Here is a 21,360-nt window from a genome sequence, read left to right on the forward strand (position 1 = left end):
TAGCCTTAAATTTTAAATAGAAGGACCGTCTTAAAATGTTTTGTTCTCAAGGTGCTGTGTGAGCGGCTGTAGCTTGCCCTGGTCAGCTTTTAAATACAGATGTTAAACAGAGATTCCATGGCCCTCAAATCATAATGTCTTCATTTATCATCAAGTAAATTAAGTTCTACAATAAGACATTTTTAGGATGATATTAAAAATGCTGAGGCCAGTCAGAAAGTTGTTAGGAATTGTTTTCGAATTCATTTCTCCATTTCTGTTTCATTTCTTAGAAAACAACCGATTCTTTTTGATTATCATTAATCAGCTCTTTGATTGGCGGCACTTTGTCTTTGAGGGACTCAGTTTACCCACCTTTGATACAAAGGAGGTGGTCTGGCTGGTTTCTAGAACCGTTAGGCTTCCAGCCGTGGGTCACTGTGTTCCCTGGAACTTGGGTTTTACCACATTCATTGGCTCTGAGGATTTTCATCCTCCATTGCTTTGACTAATACACATCTTCTATTATCTGTCCTTCTGTGTGCTCACATGTCGTTTTGGACATAAAGCTCTTTCACAGTCCCCATCTCTATCTCTTTGTGCTGAACCCTAAGTTTCCTCAGAGCTTTTTTCCAAATGCTTCCTTCTGCTACTTCTACTTAGTAACAATTATTTATTTCAGTGACTTTTGTATTCTGCTTTTACTTCCGAAACATCACAGTATACTATATGTATATATATATATACACACACACACATACATATATAATTTAAAATCTATCTCTTCTTGTGTGTGTTGCCTGCCCCTCCTCATGACACAGGATCAAGCCCAGGATCTCATGCATATTTAGTCAAGTGTTCTTCCACTGAGCTATAGTGTAGCCAGTCTTTGCTAGTTTATGAGTTCTTTTTTTTTTCTACCCTTTATTCACCCTCACCCCCCCCACACCTTTACCCCCCCCCCCATTCACTATATAGGAGAGAAAAAATTATAGAGGGTAGAAAGATCCTTGAATCTAATTTCTTTCTGCTTTGAGCATGACTACTAACAAACCACAACCATTCTCCCTGAAGGACCAAAAACCACCAACTCCTCTCTAGACCCGAGCATTTATGTTTCCTTTGAAAAGTTCCCAGAATTCCAAACAGCACACAATCACAGAAAGTATCTGCAGCTGGCAAAGCCATGCCTCTGCTAGAGCATGAGGCAAATCATAGTCAGCTGCTGGGGACAGTCCAGAGCAGCCCCACATCCCCACATCTTGGATACCTTGGATTAAAATGAAAACATATTCTTATAATATTTGAGTTCGAGGCCAGCCTGGTCTACAAAGTGAATTCCAGGACAGCCAGGACTATGCAGAGAAACCCTGTCTCAAAAAAAAAAAAAAAAAAGAACCCAAAGGTGGAGAATTCTCACTATACTGTATCCCAAGTCCAGTGTTGTCTTATTTCACCATCAGAACTTCTATGAATGTGTATTTTAAACTTTTATTAATGATTTAATATGTACACAGGAAATTGTTCATAAGTCTATAGCTTCATATGTTTTCAGAGACTGAACACATAGTGACAAGTGTGTACATCAAGAATCAGAACACGCCTAACCCTGCCTGCCCGAGCCCTGCAGGAGGACTTTGTTTAGGAGCACCTGCCTCCATCCGGCAGGGAGAGTAACTGCTTGTAACATTGTAGCATTGTAACATTGTAGCATTGTATGAGAGTAGCCACTTCTCATTCCTTCATACCAGGCACAAATCTCACCTTGGGGCTCTAACCTTCCTGGCCTCACCTAGGCTTGAATTGGTTCCCAGAGGCTCCACTTTCTAAATGATCATGTTGGGGGTTGGGCTATTTCTGCTTTTAAATAAGAATATTCCCTACAGACTCAGGTAAGTGAAGGAATACTTGGCCCCAGGTGGTGGCACGTCTGTGGAGACACAGCCTTGCTGGAGGCTGGCCACCAGTCCTTTGAGATGAAAAGCTCCATGTTGTTGCTTGCCTTGCTCTTCCTTTGTGCTGTAATTGAGGAAGTGAGCGCAGCTTCCTGACTCAGCCTGCACACCTGCCTGCTGTGCTGGATCCTGATCCCTGGAGACCACAAACACAAATAAACCTCCCTTCTAAAAGCTGCTTCTGGTCACGGTGCTTATCACAGCACTAATACAAAATCAACATACAGATGTTGGGGGTCAGAAACAGGTCCTGGCTGCCGCCTGTGGCCGTGGGTGTAGCATCCCATTTCAGGTTAGTATCCACTGTACTTATTAGCATTACCCCTTCACCTCAGTTTATGTAATGATATTCACAGCTTCAGTGTCCGGTGGCTCTGTGAACCGTCTAGTATTGACTCTTTCTAACAGTGGAGCCTAGGTGGTAAGGTATGTGTATGTGAAGTTTGGTAGCTTCCAGGAACAAGTTTTCAAAGCTTAGCAGCAAGTACCCAGGAACTCCAGCACCTAGAAACTGGCAGTTCCACACAGCATTGGCACTAAATATCCTGATCCTTCTTAGCCACTTAGATGGGTGTCTGTGTCATCACAGCCTAGCTCCAATAGTCCCCAACCCCAGCCAAATCCTCTCCAGCTATGTTTGGTCTTATTTCCTAGTCTCTTTCCTGGTTAATTCTGTTTAGTGGCCTCTAGTTATTCATTTACTTGAAATTCTGGGTATTTATTTATTTATTTTTATTATTTTAAAAACTAAGTATATTTGTGTGTGTTCGTACACATGCTTGCCTATCTGTCTCTCTGTCTGTCTGCATGTGAGTGTGTACACATGACTATAGCTGCTCACAGGCCAGAGGCATGGAGTTCCCTGGAGCTTGAGTAACAGATGCTCTAAACCAACCACGTGACATGGGCGCCGGGAACCAAACTGTGGTCCTCTGGAAGAGCAGCAAGTGCTCTCAACCGCTGAGCCTTCTCTCTAGCTGTCACCTGAAATTCATACAGCATGTGCTGTAAAATTGTTTGCTGGGTTTCCTGACTCTCAGTCAAAGCAAACTGTGTCCTCTGTGTTGCCAAGTGGGGACTTGGGTTCACTCCACAAATCTTTATCCATGAGGACAGTTGTTTGCTACCGTCATCCCTGCAGAGGTGTGGAGATCTGTTCTGCCAGGCACACCAGAGTCACCCCTGCTCCAAATGTGACTTGTGCAGAGCCGAAGAGAGAAACCAAGGACCCACTGTTAGAACTGGGGGCATCAGCTCTCCCTGTGACTTACAAAGTAGATTAAAACCCAGCAAACAACAAAACCAGATGTGGCCATGCTATGGGAACTTTGAACATAAAGGGGTCATGTGACCTAAGTGACTTTTCCAGGAGGCCACCAGCAACAGTGGAACAAAGGTAGTAAAGAGCGGACATAAGTCACTACAGGGTCAACTATTTCCGTCTCATAGGACAACCTGTAATACACTCACAAGATCAAAGCTGGATATTTTATAGTCGTATACTGTGTGATCTACAACCACTATAAAATTAAGACACCAATCAGAGAATCCCTCCAGTATTTGGATGAAAGAGACATCACAATGGGAATAATTTTAAGTGGAATTACAGCCACATAAAACCTACGAAGCACCAAGGGCTAACAACACGCAGCGCTTGTGGCCCGATAACTAACATCTATGAAGGTCTGTTTTGTTTGTTTTTGGTTTCTGAGATGGGGTTTCTCTGTGTAACAGCCCTGGCTGGCCTGGAACTCTTTTGTGGACCAGATTGGCCTGGAACTCACCGAGATCCATGGGCCCCTAGCCACCCTGCACATCCCTGAAAATCTTATAGCCAGTAATAGATTTGTTAAAAACAAGCAAGCAGAAAAATGTTTTCACTCAAAGACCGGGAACAAGGAAATGGTTATTTGTCTATATTTCCATCTGTCCTCTGTCCATCTGTCCACCCTATCTCCTCTTAGCTCTAGTGCAGAATCAGGACAACTCCCTCACTTCATGGTGCCTGCCTGCTCGGTATGCTGCCCACCGTGTGTGTGTGTTCCCATCTCTTAGAGGGATTTCCCACCCCTTTGAACTTAATTTACCTTCAGCCTTCAGTCCTTGATGCCTCAAAGCACTATCCAGCGTTTTGTTCTTGTGAGCGTAGATTGATACTCTCCCGAGGCTTTCTGTCCACTTAAGTTATCGGTCCCCCGAGTCAGAATTTCTAGATGAAAGTATTTTTGCTAAAAAATGGAACCTGCTGCATTCTCAAAGTGTTTAAGACAAACTAATTTGCAAAACTAATGTTGTAGTTAATCTCAGTTCCTTAGAAAACAGTCAAGAGTCCTGGAGAGAGCTTTGTCAGGAGAGAGCTTTGTCAGGAGAGAGCCCAGTCTTGCTGAATGCTTGCTGTGCAGGCATGAGGACCTGCAGTAGTAGAAAATCACATGCTTGTGAGCCCAGCATTAGGGAGGCAGAGAGAAGAGGCCTCTGGTGCTCCCTGGCCGCCTGGTGCTCCCTGGCCGGGCAGTCTGCAAAGCTACCGAGGTTGATGTGTGGCCTCCATCCACTCACAACTGACACCCGCACACTAAAAGTCATAATCTGCCTAGCAACAGGCTAATGAAAACTTTTAACTTTTCATGTATTGAGGTGCTTTGAAATATCTCACTTTCTCATTCTTCCATCATAAGAGAGGGACAGTATAGAAAAATGGCTTCCAACTCCAAACTATTGCATTAGCCAGGACAGCGCTGAGAGGCTAGCTATCAAGTAACTCATGCGCTCTGGGTTCACAGAGCTGGCGATATGACTGGAGGCTGACTGCTGGTTCATTTTATTCTGTGCAATTTTAAACACATCAGTTGTCAAAATAGTCGCAAGTGACTCCCCTCTGAGGTGATAAGGTGCGGCGTACAAGACGCGGTCCACACACAGAGGTAAGTGGCAGTGAGGGCGATCCAATATCAACAACAGTGAGTGTGTTTGCCAAGAAGGGGTTAACGGAACTACAGTTCACTCCTCAGAACACCCGTTCCACTCCTGAGTGTCAGTGTAAAGAGAGAACAGCTGAAGGAGGAGACTAGTCCTGCGAAGACAGCCGAGGACACAGCATGCGGGACACAGCAAGGTCGGCCACTCAGTAGAGTCTAGTCTGACGGGGAAAAGGCTCTCCATCAATTGGGATGATGCTGTTTGGAGCCTTGAAGGTCAGGATCCTGTGATGTGCCCCACGTGGCAACTTTATCTTAAGGAGATACCTTAAGGAGCACAAATAGGTGAAGCAGGAGGCAGGCACCGCGTTAGAAATGCGCGCAGCGCAGTAAGGGCGCACTGAGGTCATAAACCGGACTATCAGGTGATGGACATTTAAATGAACAGCAAAGGAGAAGCTGCTAGTCCTTTGTGACTTGCTCGATAGCCGAGGTTACAGAAGTGGAGGGTAAAATGGTTAGCATTCATTTTCCTTAAAGGAAATGAGGCCGAAGTCTTGTGTGAGTAGCGTTTTCTTAGCATCGGGTGGTTGGTTACTGTTGCCTGTGATGGGATTTCCACCACGCATGCTCCTCTTTCGCCTGATGGGATTTCCACCACGCATGCTCGTCTTTCACCAGCTGATGAGCCTTTTGGAAAGGCTCTTCAGAGCGTGTGGTGTGCAGGGGTTTGTTGACCTTAGTCTATACTTACGGCTTCCCAACTGAGACCAGAAACAGTAAGTCTTGCTAATGGTTGATCTTGATCGTGTGGGCTCTGGGTGACAGGTTTTCCCAGCCCTCCTGCTGCTGTCAACTGTTACTGACCTTTGACGAGTTAACTGACTTTCCCAAAGCCCATTTTCCTCGCTTGTAAAGTGAGGGTATTAATACTCTTCACCACAAAGCCCTGAACCTTGAATTAGATGATCCAGTTAAGGTGTTTAGGAACTAGTGAGCAGTGAGTAGCTGCAGGTATCACTCGCCCGACTACGCAGAGGGCGTCGCTCTCCTGGGTAACGGTTCTAATCGATGTTTTTCCGAGGTGCTTTCTCTTATTAGGGCAACACGTGTGTGTGTGTGTGTGTGTGTGTGTGTGTGTGTGTGTGTGTGTGTGTGTGTGTGTGTGTGTGTGTGTGTGTGTGTGTGCATGCTTAACTCATTTACTCTTTGATTATTAATCCATCCCATCAGCTCCTCCATCATCTGAGAGCTTGTCTTTGAACTATGCCCAGCTGTTTTCTATAAAAGGGGTACCAAGCAGTGCTGAGCCAGACCTGCCTATACATGTATAGACTCGGCATTAACACTAGCTCAGCGGCTCCTGTTCTCTGTGGTTTCACAGTCCAGTCTCATTCATCCGTAGTCAACTGCTACCTGAAATTATAATGATTCATAACGCTCCTTATTGGTGGCTGGTGGCTGTCCTCTTACTGCCCATGTACATCATAAACAAGGGCATAGGGGAAGGTGACAAGCATCAGTTTTGTGCTATTTGCAGTTTGAAGTGTTCACTGGGGACCTTGGAATGTGCCCCTGCAATAAGGGGCCAATGACCTTAAAATCCTTTCGCTTACATTATTTAACCGGTCCCGTCCCGTCCCTTCCTGCTTATCTTTGTGACATCAAGATCTGTTTTTATATGCTATCCAGGTGAAGAACTTAAAGTGTCACTGTGGGCGTGGTGACCAACCAAGAGTTATGCTGGTAGTATGGCAGAGTTAGGGCTCTCTGCACTCTTCTTATTACATCGCATCTGGAGACAGGTGCTCAGAGGCAAAGATGTTTAGAGGGAGGGTCTAAACACATGATGTAATGCCAAAATAAAAGGAAGGAAGGAAAGAAGGAAGAGAAAAGAAATTAAATAAAATCTGGGACTAAAAGCAGAGAACCAGACATTTTCTTCCATTTGAGCACAGCAGAAAATTAGATGCTTCTGATCTGAGCCCCAGCACTGGCTGGAACCGGCAGTGCTTTAATGGGTGAGACCACTCTGGGACAACATCTGGTTTGGGGCTACTCGGCACGGATTTTATAGAAACCAGCTGGGCACAGTTCAAAGACAAGCAGCAGTACGATGGAAGAGCTGATGGGTGGGTTTATCAGCACAGACCAGCAGATTTAAACATGGGCAGCTCAGCTAAGCAATGAGGAGAAGGGAGGCTAGGTTTATACAAGTATCTAAAGTGTGTAGACATTAAAAAGGAAGATTATTCAGTTAACACAGCACACAGGGGCATGGTGTGCAGAAATAGGATGAAAACGTAAGCTAAGCGTATAATTTTTTTTCCTGATAATCTATTCAGGCTGGCAGGGGCATAGCCTTTCTCTAGAGAAGCAATAGAAATTTCAAGCCTTATGGTTTTTAAAACTTTCTTGGGAACAAGGTATTAGATGCTAGGGAACTGTTATTCATTTGGCCACTGTGATAATGGCGTTATGGTTCTATACGGAAACAGCAGGGCTGGGGATACAGCTCAGCTGGTGTTGTGCTTGCCTGGCACACATGAAGCCCTGAGCCCAGTCTCCCAGCACTGTGTTAACATGTGTGTTAGCATAATAACTGGTCATAGTTGTGGAAACCTGCAATCCCAGCATTGAGGAGGAGGAGGAAGGCCGATTAGAAATTCTAGATCATCCTTGACTGTGTAGCAAGGTAGAGGCCAGCGTAGGAAAATGAGAACCTTTCCCCAAAAAACAAAAGGGGGGTGTGATAGTTTTTATCCTTGGACCAGGGAGTGGCACCATCTGAAGGTGTGGCCTTGTTGGAATAGGTGTGACCTGGTTGGAACCGGTGTGTCACTGTGGGTGTGGGTATAAGATCCTCACCCTAGTTGCCTGGAAGTCAGTCTTCCACTAGCAGCCTTTGGATGAAGACGTAGAACTCTCAGCTCTGCCTGTACCATGCCTGCTTGGATGCTGCCATGCTCCCACCTTGATGATAATGGACTGAACCTCTGAACCTGTAAGCCAGCCCCAATGAAATGTTGTTTTTTTATAAGACTTGCCTTGGTCATGGTCTCTGTTCACAGCAGTAAAACCCTAACTAAGACAGAAGTGAAAGCAGCAAGATAGGCCAACAGGTCAGGGTGCTGCCACTAAGCCTGATGACCTGAGCTTATTGCCCAGAACCTGTGTGGTGGAAATGGAGCGCTAACTCCTGCAGGTTGCCCTCCGACCTTTACATAGGATGCTGGGAGATATGCTCACATATGTGGCAATCCATTATGATAAAAAATCTCTCTTACATTCTAAGGGATTCGGATTTTGGGTGTATTAGAGTTAATAATACACCTTGGGGTCACTGAGGACTGCTGTCCTACTGTGTGCTCAGCCTGTTTTTTTTTTAACCTGGGGGGGCAGCACTGAGGACTGCTGTCCTACTGTGTGCTCGGCCTGTTTTTTAACCTGGGAGTCACTGAGGACTGCTGTCCTACTGGGTGCTCAGTCTGTTTGCGCTGCCTTACCCAAAACAATGTAACAATCAACCTTATTTGCCTTGAAGTTCATTTACCAACATTTCTAACGTAAGCTAACGTATTGCTGTAATCTGAAGCTACCTTCTCCCATACCCCTGACCCAGAGTAATGCATGTGTGTTAGCATAATTGTTTGCTGGAAATATATAGGATGAAAGTGCCCTCATAAAATGAACATCCACCACACAGTCTGAAAACAGCATCCAGATATTGCTTAATAGTGTCTGTTTGTCTGTAATCTCGGTCAGGCGGACTCAGTTAAAGTCAGCGATTTTATGCCACATAAAAATCTGTTAAGTATGTACAAAGAATCCTCATTCCTTCGCCGTATGATGCTTTCTTTGCTGTTCAGGAAAAGAGAGAGCAAAACCCTCTGTAGGACACAGACAGACAGACCAACACACAGACAGACAGACAGACAGACCAACACACACACACACACACACACACACACACACACACACACACATATGCAGGAACAGTCAGATTCACAAGACAGCATTCAGACTCAGACTCATACAACAGACAGAGGATGACAGAAGACAGGGAAGCCGAGCAGAGGATTCAAATCTGGGCTGGCTCTTGCCTAAGTGGCATCCAGGGGAAGAGCTTTGATTTCTTTCCTTGGTGTGATACAGATGCATTATTGTTGACTAAGTTCATTATTAATCAGACTGAAGACACACACACACACACACACACACACAGACACACAGACACACACACACACACACAGAGAGAGAGAGAGAGAGAGAGAGAGAGAGAGAGAATTAATGTAAAACATTTAAGTCTTTTCCCCAGTGTTATGTACACTGGATTATTGACATGCAACAAATTGTTATAAAGATGTTTGCTTCTAAATACTGCAGCAAAGAAAAAGACGAAGGAAAAGAAGGGCAGGAAGAAGAGAGAGAGGTGAGAAGAGAAGGGTGGATGAGGCCAGTTTGGCAAACTCTTGAACGTCTGAAGCTCATGGGAAGCGCTGAGTACATTTTGATCCTTCTGCTTTCTCATATGCTCGGACAGTCTCACAGTAAAAAGCATTGATTATATTTTCAGCAACACACCTGTCCCTGGACTCTGGGACTTGAAATAACCTCTGCCAGGTGAGCAGACTTCTGGTTGACCAGGACCCACGACCTTTGCCATCTTGTTGTTGAGATGAAAGGCCCTTTCCAAAGCTATAGATAGAAATCGAGAAAACCCTTAGCAGCACACATCTCTTGTGTCACTGCAGAGATGGGTCTTTCAAGGTGAATGGCGGGTGGTTGGGCCACTGCTCACTGGCCACACCTTATCTTCTGTCATGAGGGAAGATCCAATGTCTTTGGAATGACTGGACCTCGGTCTCTTAAATTGGGAAGCACTCCCCTCTTGTTGACTTTGGGAAGAAAAAAGGGCCATTCATAAAAGTGTGTGTGTGTGTGTCTGTATATGTGTGTGTGTATCTCTGTGTGTGTGTCTGTGCCTCAGTGTGTGTCTGTGTGTATGTGCATGTCTGTGTGTGTCTGTATGTGTTTGTCGCTGTGCCTCAGTGTGTGTGTGTAGATGGGAGTGAAGGTGTGTTTGTTCAGCTGATTTGCAATACTCCTGTCTTAACTTCCTGAGTCACTGGAATTAGAATTCTGTGCCCCCATGTCTAGATGAAAGGGAAAGCTTTGAAAACCCCAGTAAACATCTATGAAGCTAACAAAACAAAACCAGAAGACAATAAAAAGAGGGTGGAAAGATAGTCTTTCAGGTAAAAGTAATTGCTGGGCAAGTACGACCAGCATTTGAATCCCTTGTACCCACATAAATGCCAGGTAGGTATACCTGTGAGCAGCCTGTAGTTCTGACACATCAAAGGCAGAGACAGGCTACCACACGCAATAAGGCTAGCTTGGCAAACGAAAGCTATGAGTTCTGGGTTAAGTGAGAGACCCTGCTTCAGTATTAACACACGAAGTGACAGAGGAGGACATCAGACACCAACTTTTCTGCATGTGCACACACACACACACACACCCTTGAACACATGTGTGCTCACACACATTGCATCAACAAACAAAACCAAATCAAAACAAAAGAGAATTGAATTGGGGATTGTCTAAGTCAGGGTTTCTATTCCTGCACAAACATCATGACCAAGAAGCAAGTTGGGGAGGAAAGGGTTTATTCAGCTTACATTTCCACATTGCTGTTCATCACCAAAGGAAGTCAGGATAGGAACTCACATAGGGCAGGAACTTGAAGGTGGGAGCTGATACAGAGGCTATGGAGGAGTGCTGCTTGCTGGATTGCTTCCCCTGGCTTGCTCAGCTTGCTTTCTTACAGAACCCAGGACCACCAGCCCAGGGATGGCACCACTCACAGTGGCCTGGGCCCTTCCTCCTTGATCACTAATTGAGAAAATGTCATACAGCTGGATCTCATGGAGGCATTTCCTCAAGGGAGGCTCCTTTCTCTGTGATATCTCCAGCTTGTGTCAAATTGACACACAAAAACAGCCAGCACAGGGATGTAGCTCATTGAGAGAGTCCTTTGCCTAGCATGTGTGAGATTCACAGCTCTGCAGGTTGGTTTTATTTTGTTTTGTTTTGTTTTTAATGAAGGATTTTTAAAGCAAACTCTTTCTGTCATTTCCTCTCTTGAAGAGGACCCCGCCTCACCTTCCTGCTTTGAATGTTTATGGCAGGAACTCTAAAGAGCGTTTGTAGCACAGGCCTTGTCTGTTTCTTAGCTTGCAGGAGGGATATAAATATTTGATCTGGATGCTGCTGACGGCAATCAAGCATGAACAAAGCCTGCTGTCCCAGGAGCCGTTGCATCTGAAGTTTTCTAGAAGGCGCAAGTAGGGCAGTGTGTAGCAGGAACAAAGAAGTAGAGGCTGTGAGGGAGACTCTGGGCTTGCAGGAGCTGCCTAACTGGGAGGTGGAGTGGGCGGGATGTGTCTCACAAGGACTTTTTCTCTAGCCAGGTCAATCTCTACCACCAGGGCTCTTGAAGAAGAGATAATTAGGCTCCCTGGCATCTTCCTCTGCCTGCCTGGGCTCCTCACACCTACCAAAGAAGGCCAGATAAGCCATGCTCATTTTCCCACACAGCCATGGCATTCGGCTCCACTCCTCTCAGATGTTCTTTAGTGACAATTTGTTGGGGACTGGGCATGGTAGCACACACCTTTGATTCCAGCACTTCGGAGACAGAGGCAGGTGGATCTCTGAGTTGGAGGCCAGGCTGGTCTATGTGAGAGTTCTAGGCAAACTAGGATTGCGTAGTGAGACCCAGTTTCAACCAACCAATCAAAAGAGAGACTTTGTCTGGGGCTAAGGTATAAGGGGTTGGCTGCTTGTTGTAATGCTGATTTGCCCCCCCCCCCAAGACTGGGGCCAGAGAGAGAGAGAGAGAGAGAGAGAGAGAGAGAGTCAGTAAGATGCTGAGTAGCCCTGTGCCCAGTTAATTGTGATTGGTAAATAAAGATGCCAACAGCCAATAGTTGGGCAGAAGAAGAGAGATAGGTGAGTTTGATGTTTCTCAGGCTTGGGTGAGAAGGGAAGGAGAAGGAAGCTATCATGGAAGAAGAAGAACATGCAGGAGGGAAGAGAGTGGCCATGATCTAAAGGTCAAAAAACCATGGCCTCGAGGGCTGTCCAATTGGAGTTAAGAGCAGCCCAGATGGAACATGGTAAATAGTAATAACTCGGGAATTATCGGTGGGAAAGGAAATTCTAACAGCATAGAGGGGTAGGCAGCTGCCCAGCTATTGTGGCATATTAGAAATATCAAGGTTGTGTGTCTCTTTCATCCAGGAACATAAATGGCATAAGGAGAGGAACAAGCCCGGGGCCGGAAATTTTAATGTTTATTATTACACTGAGGAGACGGCTCACCTGGGCCTTGCTGGCCAGCCGGTCTAACTGACTCACTACATGCACGTATTCACGTGGAGCCACATTTGTACACACAAGTGCACATGCGAATATGTGCATGCACAAGCTTTGACAGAATGTATGGGGTAAGGCATCTCCCACTGTCCTTTCTCTGAGCCTGTGTGTGTGTTCACACACACACACACACACACACACGCACACGCACACGCACACATTTTTTTCCCTAACCTCTGTGCAAAAGATGGTCTTCTCCCTTGACTACTCTCTCGGGCCATTGTGGGTTGCTGCAACAAATATCTGGTGCTTCAAAAATATATCCATAAGAAAAGTCAGAGCTGTGCATGTCCAGAATATGGTGGCAACACCAGTCCTCTCTGCCTTCCTCTCCACAGACAGCACCATGGTGGGAGCATTCGCACCGTAAGTCAAGGAAGCAAGAGGTACAAAGCCAGGCTCACTCATAATTATTGTCTGCTTTCTGCAAACTGACTAGAAGCCCAGGAAAGCTAAGCTGATCCCTTCCGAGACAGCACTGGGTGGCATAACCGCCTTATTCCTGGGTCCCTCCACAATGTCACACTGAAGACCACGCCTCCAGCGCATGTTCAAGCCAGCTCCCAACCAGAGCTGCCTCAACTTAAGACTTGTGGTAATTAAGTCTTTGTGTGTGTGTGTGTGTGTGTGTGTTCCGATCAGAATTAATCCATATTTGTGTTAGTCATCTTGACACCTCATACACAAGCTTATTATTATACTTAACACCGCATTATAATACTATGCTCAATCGCTTCTCTTCCCTGCTAGACTCTAGGCTTTTGGTGAACCAACACAGTTTTGGTCCACATTTCCCAGTGCCTGGTATAGTCTAACGTCACTGAATAGACCTCAGCAGCTGTGACGTTCCAAATGGAAGAGGGTGAGAGCTCTTCGAGTTTAGGTGACTAGTTCTAGTGAGCCGGCCTTTGTCCGGCACATGCGCAGTGGTTTTAGAGTGGCCTGTTTGCCCATCTGGCTCAAAGAGAGCATGCTCCACCGCCCAGGAACTGTAGCTGCTCGCTAATTTAGACTTTCACCCAGTGTAGTCCCTGAGTGGGCAACAGTTTCCCCCATTTCTTGAGAACAGGATGATAAATAATGCAGCGACAACATAGGAGATATTAATTCTGGTACGCCACGCTGCCGCTCAGCTTTAGAACCCAGGAAGGAAGCGAGACTTGTGGCAAGCGAGCAGAGCAGGCCGCCTTGGCTTTGTTTCCTCTCAAAGGAGGTGAGAGGGGTTGTTTGTTTGCTTTAGTCTCATCTTCAGCAAGAAGCATCTTAACGCTGGACATCTGCCCCACTTTCAAAAATTACAAGTTTCGATCACTGCTAAACTGTACAGATCCCGATCTGTCTGGTTTGCATACGTTTGCATTTATAAAAGCGGAATCAGGCTAAAAGTCTTTCTAATGTAATCCCCGAAATGCATGAAGTATTAGATGGCTTTCCCCCACTGGTTCATGCGTTGCTAGGGACTTAAAAGGATCATTGATTTGAATTATTTAATGTGTATAGCAAGTTTAGTTTCTTTTAAAAAAAATAAAGAAGGACCTTTGGGTATTGCTTTAATTTTTATTCATATTACATCTACCCATCCATTAGTTTTTATATTATATCCATCCATCCGTCTGTCTGTCCATCTGTCCGTCTGTCTGTCTTTCTGTTTGTTGGGGACTTGTATGTATGCATGCTCACAGGCAGGGCAGAAGTAGACTTTGGAGGTGTTTATTTCCCCCCCATCTGGATTCCTGGGGGCCCAGATTTGGTGGAAAATTTCCTTACTCACTCAGCCATCTTGTCAGCCCGGGCTTAATTTTTTAATGCAAAAATCTCATTATTCTTGAGAAATAAATTAAGCTGTATTCACACGAACTCCAGAAAAAAGGGCCAGATTTCTATCCTCTTTTTAAACCATCCAGGAAATGTTTGATTCTAATGAAACCCTAGTGCTGGAAATTGGGCAGAAATTGCTGAGCTAAAAATATAGTTATAGCTGCACATTATTCTAACGTTGTAACTTTTTCTTTGAGGATTGGCACAGACTTAGAGACAAGGAGCATTCTAATTTGTAATAAAAATGTCAGGCTGGATGTTTGTTGCTGCTTTTGAGAATTTAAGCTGGTTTGCACTCTCAAATTCCATCAGTAATCCTAGATTTTAAATGTTGAATATTTTGTTGTGTAATCTAAGTCTTAATTCTTGTTTGTTTATTTTGATATTTTACTCTCCCCTCATAGAAAAACAGCTGTGTGTCACTTCAGTACACTTGACCGGTGACATCTGGGCTAATGTGTTTATTTTAGTTAGAGCTCTGTTCAGAAAGCAGGCCAGAGATGGAAGTCTTGTTTGTGCTCTTGTGTGTGCTTTCTGTGACAATCAACGGCGCTTATTTAATCCCTTTGACAGCACAACACAAATGAAAAGACCGTCTATATACAGTTGCCTGGCTTGTGATGGGAGCCAGGGTGGGAATTAAAAAGATAATGCTAACTTGTCTTCTAAACCTGGGTCCCGTGAGAGCACAGAGGGAACACTAAAACAATTAAAGTCGTTCGTCACCCTAAACAGGTACAATGAAGACCACCCAGGACAACCACCATCACCAAGGCCAGTTAACCTTATCTGATAGCAAATCCCTCTGAGAATTCTAGTGCGTTATCGATGGAGCACTGAACCAAGGAATGACAAGTATGGGTTCTAATATTGGGCTCAGCACAATACTTATGTAGGGTCACAGCAGGTTAAAGTCATGTTAGGACGCAAGACAGAGCAAGGGAGACTGGACGAAGGGTGTGAGCAGGAATACTAGACAGGAAGTCACTAATGGTCAACTTTGTTATTGGGTAGGTAGTGTAACAAATCAAAAGAAGGTAGCTCTTGCAAGGGAATCAGAAGCCAGGAGCCTGCCAGTATGAGATGGAGCGTGGACTGGGGTGTGGGCTGCAGTGTGAGCTGGGGTGTGAGCTGGGGTGTGGGCTGGGGTGTGAGCTGGTGTGTGGGCTGGGGTGTGAGCTGGGGTGTGAGCTGGGGTGTGGGCTGGGGTGTGAGCTGGTGTGTGGGCTGGGGTGTGAGCTGGGGTGTGAGCTGCAGTGTGAGCTGGGGTGTGGGCTGGGGTGTGAGCTGGGGTGTGAGCTGCAGTGTGAGCTGGGGTGTGCGCTGGTGTGTGAGCTGCAGTGTGAGCTGGGGTGTGGGCTGGTGTGTGGCCTGGGCTATGAGCTAGGGTGTGAGCTGGGGTGTGAGCTGGGGTGTGGGCTGGGGTGTGAGCTGGGGTGTGGGCTGGTATGTGAGCTGGGGTGTGGGCTGCAGTGTGAGCTGGGGTGTGGGCTGCAGTGTGAGCTGGGGTGTGGGCTAGTGTGTGGGCTGGGGTATGAGCTGGGGTGTGAGCTGGGCTATGAGCTGGGGTGTGAGCTGGGGTGTGGGCTGGGGTGTGAGCTGGGGTGTGAGCTGGGGTGTGGGCTGGTGTGTGGCCTGGGGTGTGAGCTGGGGTGTGAGCTGCAGTGTGAGCTGGGGTATGGGCGGGGTATGAGCTGGGGTGTGGGCTGGTGTGTGGCCTGGGCTATGAGCTGGGGTGTGAGCTGGGGTGTAAGCTGGGGTGTGAGTTGGGGTGTGAGCTGGTGTGTGGGCTGGGGTGTGAGCTGGGGTGTGAGCTGGGGTGTGGGCTGGGGTGTGAGCTGGGGTGTGAGCTGGTGTGTGAGCTGGTGTGTGGGCTGGGGTATGAGCTGGGGTGTGAGCTGGGGTGTGAACTGGTGTGTGGGCTGGAGTGTGAGCTGGGGCATGAGCCTACGTTGTGAGCTATGGTGTGAGCTAGGGCACAGCGAGGGCTCTGTTTCTGAACCAGGCTTTGATGTTACTGATGGCATCCGATGCTCTGGGATGTAGCTACTCTCTCATTTTAAGTTAACACCAATTCTTCCTGAGTCAATGCTCTTTGAAAACAGCTGCAGCTTCTCAAATCTTCGAGGCTACGTTTCTTGCCTCACATGTCTTTTTTCTGGAAAGTCCCTTTGAGGTCTTTCAGGAATCTGATTTAGCCCAGCAACTGTCAAAGCCCTAATGTATGGAAGGAAATGTGGGCGTGTGTGCAAGGAGCCTACAAGACAGAGGAGGGCAGGGTCTGCTCTCTGACCACTGCTGTGTAATACAGGGAGAGAGGCTAAACGGTGCTCTCATGCATGGGTGGGCACCATGTGAGGGTGGACGCCATCATGGGTGGGTGCGGTCCAAAGGGGGCATGCGCTATGTTTTAGGCGGAGGAGGAAATTTAAACATTGTTCTTTCTCCATCTTTTCTGCACGCTCTATCTTTTAATTTTTTGAAAACTAAAGACAGACAAGAGGATTCAGAGGACTTGGAAATGGCTGCCTGGCCGTAGGGGATCGGCCCTCACCTGTGACATCCCACTCCTTCAACTGTGCCTTGGCTCCCGTGAAAGCTTGCTCGTGGCATCTTCCTTCCATCGCATGCAGTGGGAGTTAGTAAGGTGTTCAGCCTGTTAGTCCTCAGCACGTTCCTGGTTGTTTGCTTTTTATGGTCTTTGTGCATCGTTTCCTTCTTGCTCAGAGAGCTGACACTAAGTTTTGACATTTGGTTCCCGTGGTAAAGGACCTGGGATATGGATACCGTCATCTTCCTGATCCCACAGATCCAGCCTGAGCCACAAAAGGCTTCTTTTGTTCCTCACAGGACTCTCCCCTCTGTGCTGCTGGAGGTACGTGAGGTCTGGGCAGAGGCAGGTATGGAAATCCACAAACAATGGATGCAACTGCAAGTGGTGAGTTTGAGGGTTAGCTGGTGAAAAACTGGTCTCCAGGCAAGTCTGAAACTCCTGGGAGAAAAACCCATAGTGGGCGTCTGAGAGCAAAATCTATTTGTTGTGTGCTTTATCCCGGGTAAAATGACTAGCGATGATGATGATGGTGGTGGTGGTGGTGATGATGATGATGATAACAACTAGAGTTGCTTACAGGGAAGTGAAAAGTGAATTTGTGACAATGGGTGAGATCTGTGGGATTTGGGTTCCTATGTGGAAAAAGACAAGCCCACCAGAACAGAATCAGGGAGCTAGGCAATGGTCAGGGCTAAACTCCTAAGCACTCTTACAAAGATAAGGTTCTCAGACTTCTTCTGATCCAAAGTCACACATATTTGTCTGTCGACTGTCAAAGTTTGACTCCCTTAATATTTCTGATGATAGAAGTAATTTTTGATATTTTAACTAAAAGCCAAGCATTGGATTTTACACATGCACACATGTACACACACACACACACACACACACACACACACCACGGGGACTGGAGGAGGAGGAGAAGAAAGAGGAACAAAGGAGCCACAAGAGAAAAAGCCAAGGAGAGGCGGAGAAAGACTTTGCACAGGTCATCGTCGTCGTCAGTGAAGAGCAGGAAGTCTTCATCCAAGCAGAGGGTGGCAGGCATCGTGGGCTGAGGTAGAACAGAAATCCTTTGGGGCTGATTCAGTCATGTCTTTACCCGGGTTACAATGCTGGTGTGTACGTAACCACGAAGAAAAGTAATGTTAGGAACAGAAAGCCTGCCAGGGGAACATATTTCTGATCCTATAATGGATACCAGAACAGCCCTCCTCAACCCCTAAATCTGTTATTGCTTTCTCCAGAGAACAGGCCATTCGGACTGAAGGTGACCTTGGAGAAGGTTCTGCGAAGCCTGGCTCATTTCCAGCCGACTGAGGAAAAGCAGGAGACTGTATCGGTCAACAGCGGAAGTCCTCAGCTCAGCTAGAGACAGTGTTCCAGCTGCAGTCTGTTACCAGTGTTCTTCAGTCCCTCCTTTTCTCTGTGCCAGCACAGACAGACGGAGCTAAGTGACAAGGGTCTGCGCCACCCCAGGTCACAGTCACTTGTGCTCTCACCGCCCGTGTAGATGGGGATGCGAGGCAAGAGAGCTCCTGCAGAGGGGTGAGCAGGGGAACCCATGTGTGTTGAAGAGACGTGATAATAACTGCTTTCCATTTATCTTGCCTTAAACCCGTGGGCCAAAAGAGGCATTGTGACCTTCCACTTAAAAGGAATAACGGGATGATAAATCACCACCTTTTCTTTGTGTGTTTCCTACTTTGCCCTAATTTTATAGATGGAGTCACATACTTGGAATGCCTGTAATTTAGCTCTGAAGTCCATAGTGACTACATGCAGAGAGCATGCTGCTTTCGATATACTAATACACTTATGCCCTGGTGTGTTAAGTCACCTAGAAAGCCAGAGGAAGGAGCTTCCAGGCGGAGTGAGGCCACGTAGGGTGCTCTGTGCAGGGCATCCCAGCATCCCCACCTGAGCAAGGGCTAGAAGGGGGTCTGTGTGTAAGGTATCCCAACCTGAGAGCGAGTGGAAGCTCTAGAAGTTATTATCATCTCTTTATTTTCAACCTCAGCACAGTGAGTTGAATTACTACATCACCCCTTCAGTGCAGGGCACATTGCCTTGCTATCCCTGAAGCCCTTGCTCCTAGCTGATGTATTCATTCCTGGTTCCTGTGTCTTGATCACGCTCCACCCCGGTCACCACGTACGGGTGATTGTTCTGGTGTGCCTTTGCTTACGTGTGTGTCCTGACAGGGTGTGGAAGCTCGCGTCAGCCGTTGGTTGGGTCGTACTTTCCAACCTATCTCCCAATTGTTTGTCTCACACAAGGAGATTTTTAAGACCCGGTCTCACCGCTGTGTGTACACATAATTTACTGAGAAAATGGTCAGGGAATGATTCAGAGTTCTGACTTCCTTGTTTGATCTCTGTAAAGGCCACTTTCAATACGAAGGAAGTTAGGCATCTTACTTCATTTGATCTGCAGAATCACTCAGGAGTCGTGTCTTGCTGGATTGACAGCAGCTCCAAAACTGAGCGGAAGCAAGTGAGAACCATAGCAGGAATTCGACAAAATTAGAAAGCGACAGGACTTGAATCTGGGATGTTCTCCACAGGCTCAGGCTCCAACTTGTGCTGTTTCCTGGAGTGGTGGACCAGTTAGGAGATGCGGCCTGAGCCAGAGAAGCAGGTGACTGTTGGTCAAGCTTTGAAGGTAGAGCCTGGCCTCGGTTCTGACTCGGTTCCTGCTTCCAGTCCTTCTGGTAAAGCATGCCCGTGGCATGCTTCTACCACATGAACCTCAGGATGCCACCAACAGCATGACAGGACCAGACAAAGCCTTTCCCTCCCTAGTTAGCACACATGAGGCATGTTGGTCACTGAGGTGCAGAAGTAGCTAAGGCAGATTCTGATGTAGCTGTGGCCATAGCGACGGAGTGGTGCTCAGCACCCTTAGTACGGCTGCTCCTCCGGCTGGCTGCTTCTGGCTTCCTCTCTTTTACTGCTCTTTGATAATGTTGGCTGCAGCTCATCTGCCTTTCTTCCCTCTGCAGGGCATAGCCTTTGGTTCGAGTGGAGAGCTGTTCTTTGAAATCTTTTCATGCCAAAGAGAAGGGATACAACAGAGTGCCGGCCACCATGTCCACGCTCTCAGAAAGAGGAATGTTCTGGAAGCAAAGCATGGCCTGAGTGGCTCTCGAGATGTGAGCTCAGCTAAACTAAGACTTACTTCATCCTTCAGACCTGCAGCCTCGGAGCTTCAGAGTGAGGCCTTGAATGGCCCCACCAATGGGATAAAGAAATAATTGCTGGTGATTTCAGTTGCCCTGTAGGTGAGGGATCAATATATCAGAGAGGACTGCTTACCAAACTTTGTACAGGAGTCTGGAAATTTTGACTGTGTCTCCGAAGTGTGTAACAGTTAATAGATAGCAGAATGTGAGCCTCTGTGTGGATGGGTTTCTATGCCCTTGGGAATCCTGCGAGATAAATCTGTTTTCTCTTTTTATTATAAGACTTTTGTCACCAGCTGCACTTGAGTTTTCATACAGAGAAACCCCCAAATCACACCGCATGAAGTGTCACAAATCACACACGCGATCTGTAGCCATGCGTGACAAAGGGACCTCGGTTCAGCACTGAAGTTCTGCAGAAAGGCATTTCACCTTATCTCCTCAGATCTTATATTTTTTTTCCTCAAGCCCTCATTTCCATTATATTCATTTTCGGAGTGGCACATGGAGGTAACATTTTTCCATAGCCAATTATCTTGGGCCGATCTCCGGCTCTTTCCTTACTCCTTCACAAAATGCAGGCAGTAGCTGATGCTATGTTTCACTCAAATTATCCGTTGCTGTAACGCAGGATTTAAAGCATGTGCCTGGTTTTTATTGACTAGGCTTATTTCTTGTCATTGTCTGTTCCCTTACCATGACCTGATCGACTATTCTAATAAAGAGGTTCTAGCATTCTCTTTTCAATACGTCACTAGCAGACTATTAACTATTTTGAGTCTTTAAAATGTTCCATAGACCACATTTACGGCTCCGTGTGAGAGCACTCAGCACAGTGTATCTAACGTGAACTCGAGGACCCAACACATCGTGGTGGGACGAGGCTTTGGTGCTGCCCAACAGGATCACTGAAATTGTATCCCAGAGGGTCATGAGGTGAGACAGTCTTTGTCTAAAGAGGAACTATGAGGAAAGCTAGTTTATCATGGCATGGAGGGGTCTGATAGTGAGAACTCAGCTGCCCACCTATGAATGCTGAATGCAGCAGCCAGGGAAGGCTCCCTAGAGGCAGCTGGGAAACTCCAGGCCAACCCTCTGGGCTCCTCACATCAATTTGCTGGGACTGGAGAGTCGCCCCTCAGGTGTCCAGGAGTCTGCCAGATCCTCTCTGTAAGGCGCCATGCTCACCGGGACACACAGGCAGCTCAGTCCATGCCAGCAAGGGAGGCACCAGACTCAAGGCTGTTCCCAGGTCTGTAGTGTCCTCCTCCTCAAACTCTTAGAATCCAAGCTGAGTGCCCACGTGTTCTGTGAAGTCATCGCCGAGATGGAAGGAGGCTGAGAAGACAGAGAGCGAGAAAGAGCAGGCAGTGCGCAACTAGACCACTGGCTTTCTTACTATCGGCTCAACCAAGTCCCATCAAAAGGAAAGCTCCCTGCTGGAGGAGATTCAAAATCTATTCTCAACCTTCCCTATCATTCTAAATCTTTCCTAGAATTGCAGACCAA

The 21,360-nt window shown here is 46.8% G+C and overlaps 1 long non-coding RNA gene across 2 annotated transcripts; it reads left to right on the forward strand.

The window, feature by feature from the left end:
* The first annotated feature begins 16,379 nt into the window (after nucleotides 1-16,379).
* 6720468P15Rik (RIKEN cDNA 6720468P15 gene) lies at nucleotides 16,380-20,604 on the forward strand. Of its 2 annotated transcripts, NR_040306.1 has the most exons (4): nucleotides 16,380-16,760; nucleotides 16,964-17,051; nucleotides 17,915-18,215; nucleotides 19,672-20,604. It is a non-coding gene; the product is annotated as an RIKEN cDNA 6720468P15 gene (long non-coding RNA). The 2 variants fall into 2 exon arrangements; NR_040307.1 differs by lacking the exon at nucleotides 16,380-16,760 and having other exon boundaries at nucleotides 16,882-16,988.
* The last annotated feature ends 756 nt before the right edge of the window (nucleotides 20,605-21,360 follow it).

The sequence above is a fragment of the Mus musculus genome, chromosome 19 (genome assembly GCF_000001635.26).
Source record: "Mus musculus strain C57BL/6J chromosome 19, GRCm38.p6 C57BL/6J".
Lineage (NCBI taxonomy): Eukaryota > Metazoa > Chordata > Mammalia > Rodentia > Muridae > Mus > Mus musculus.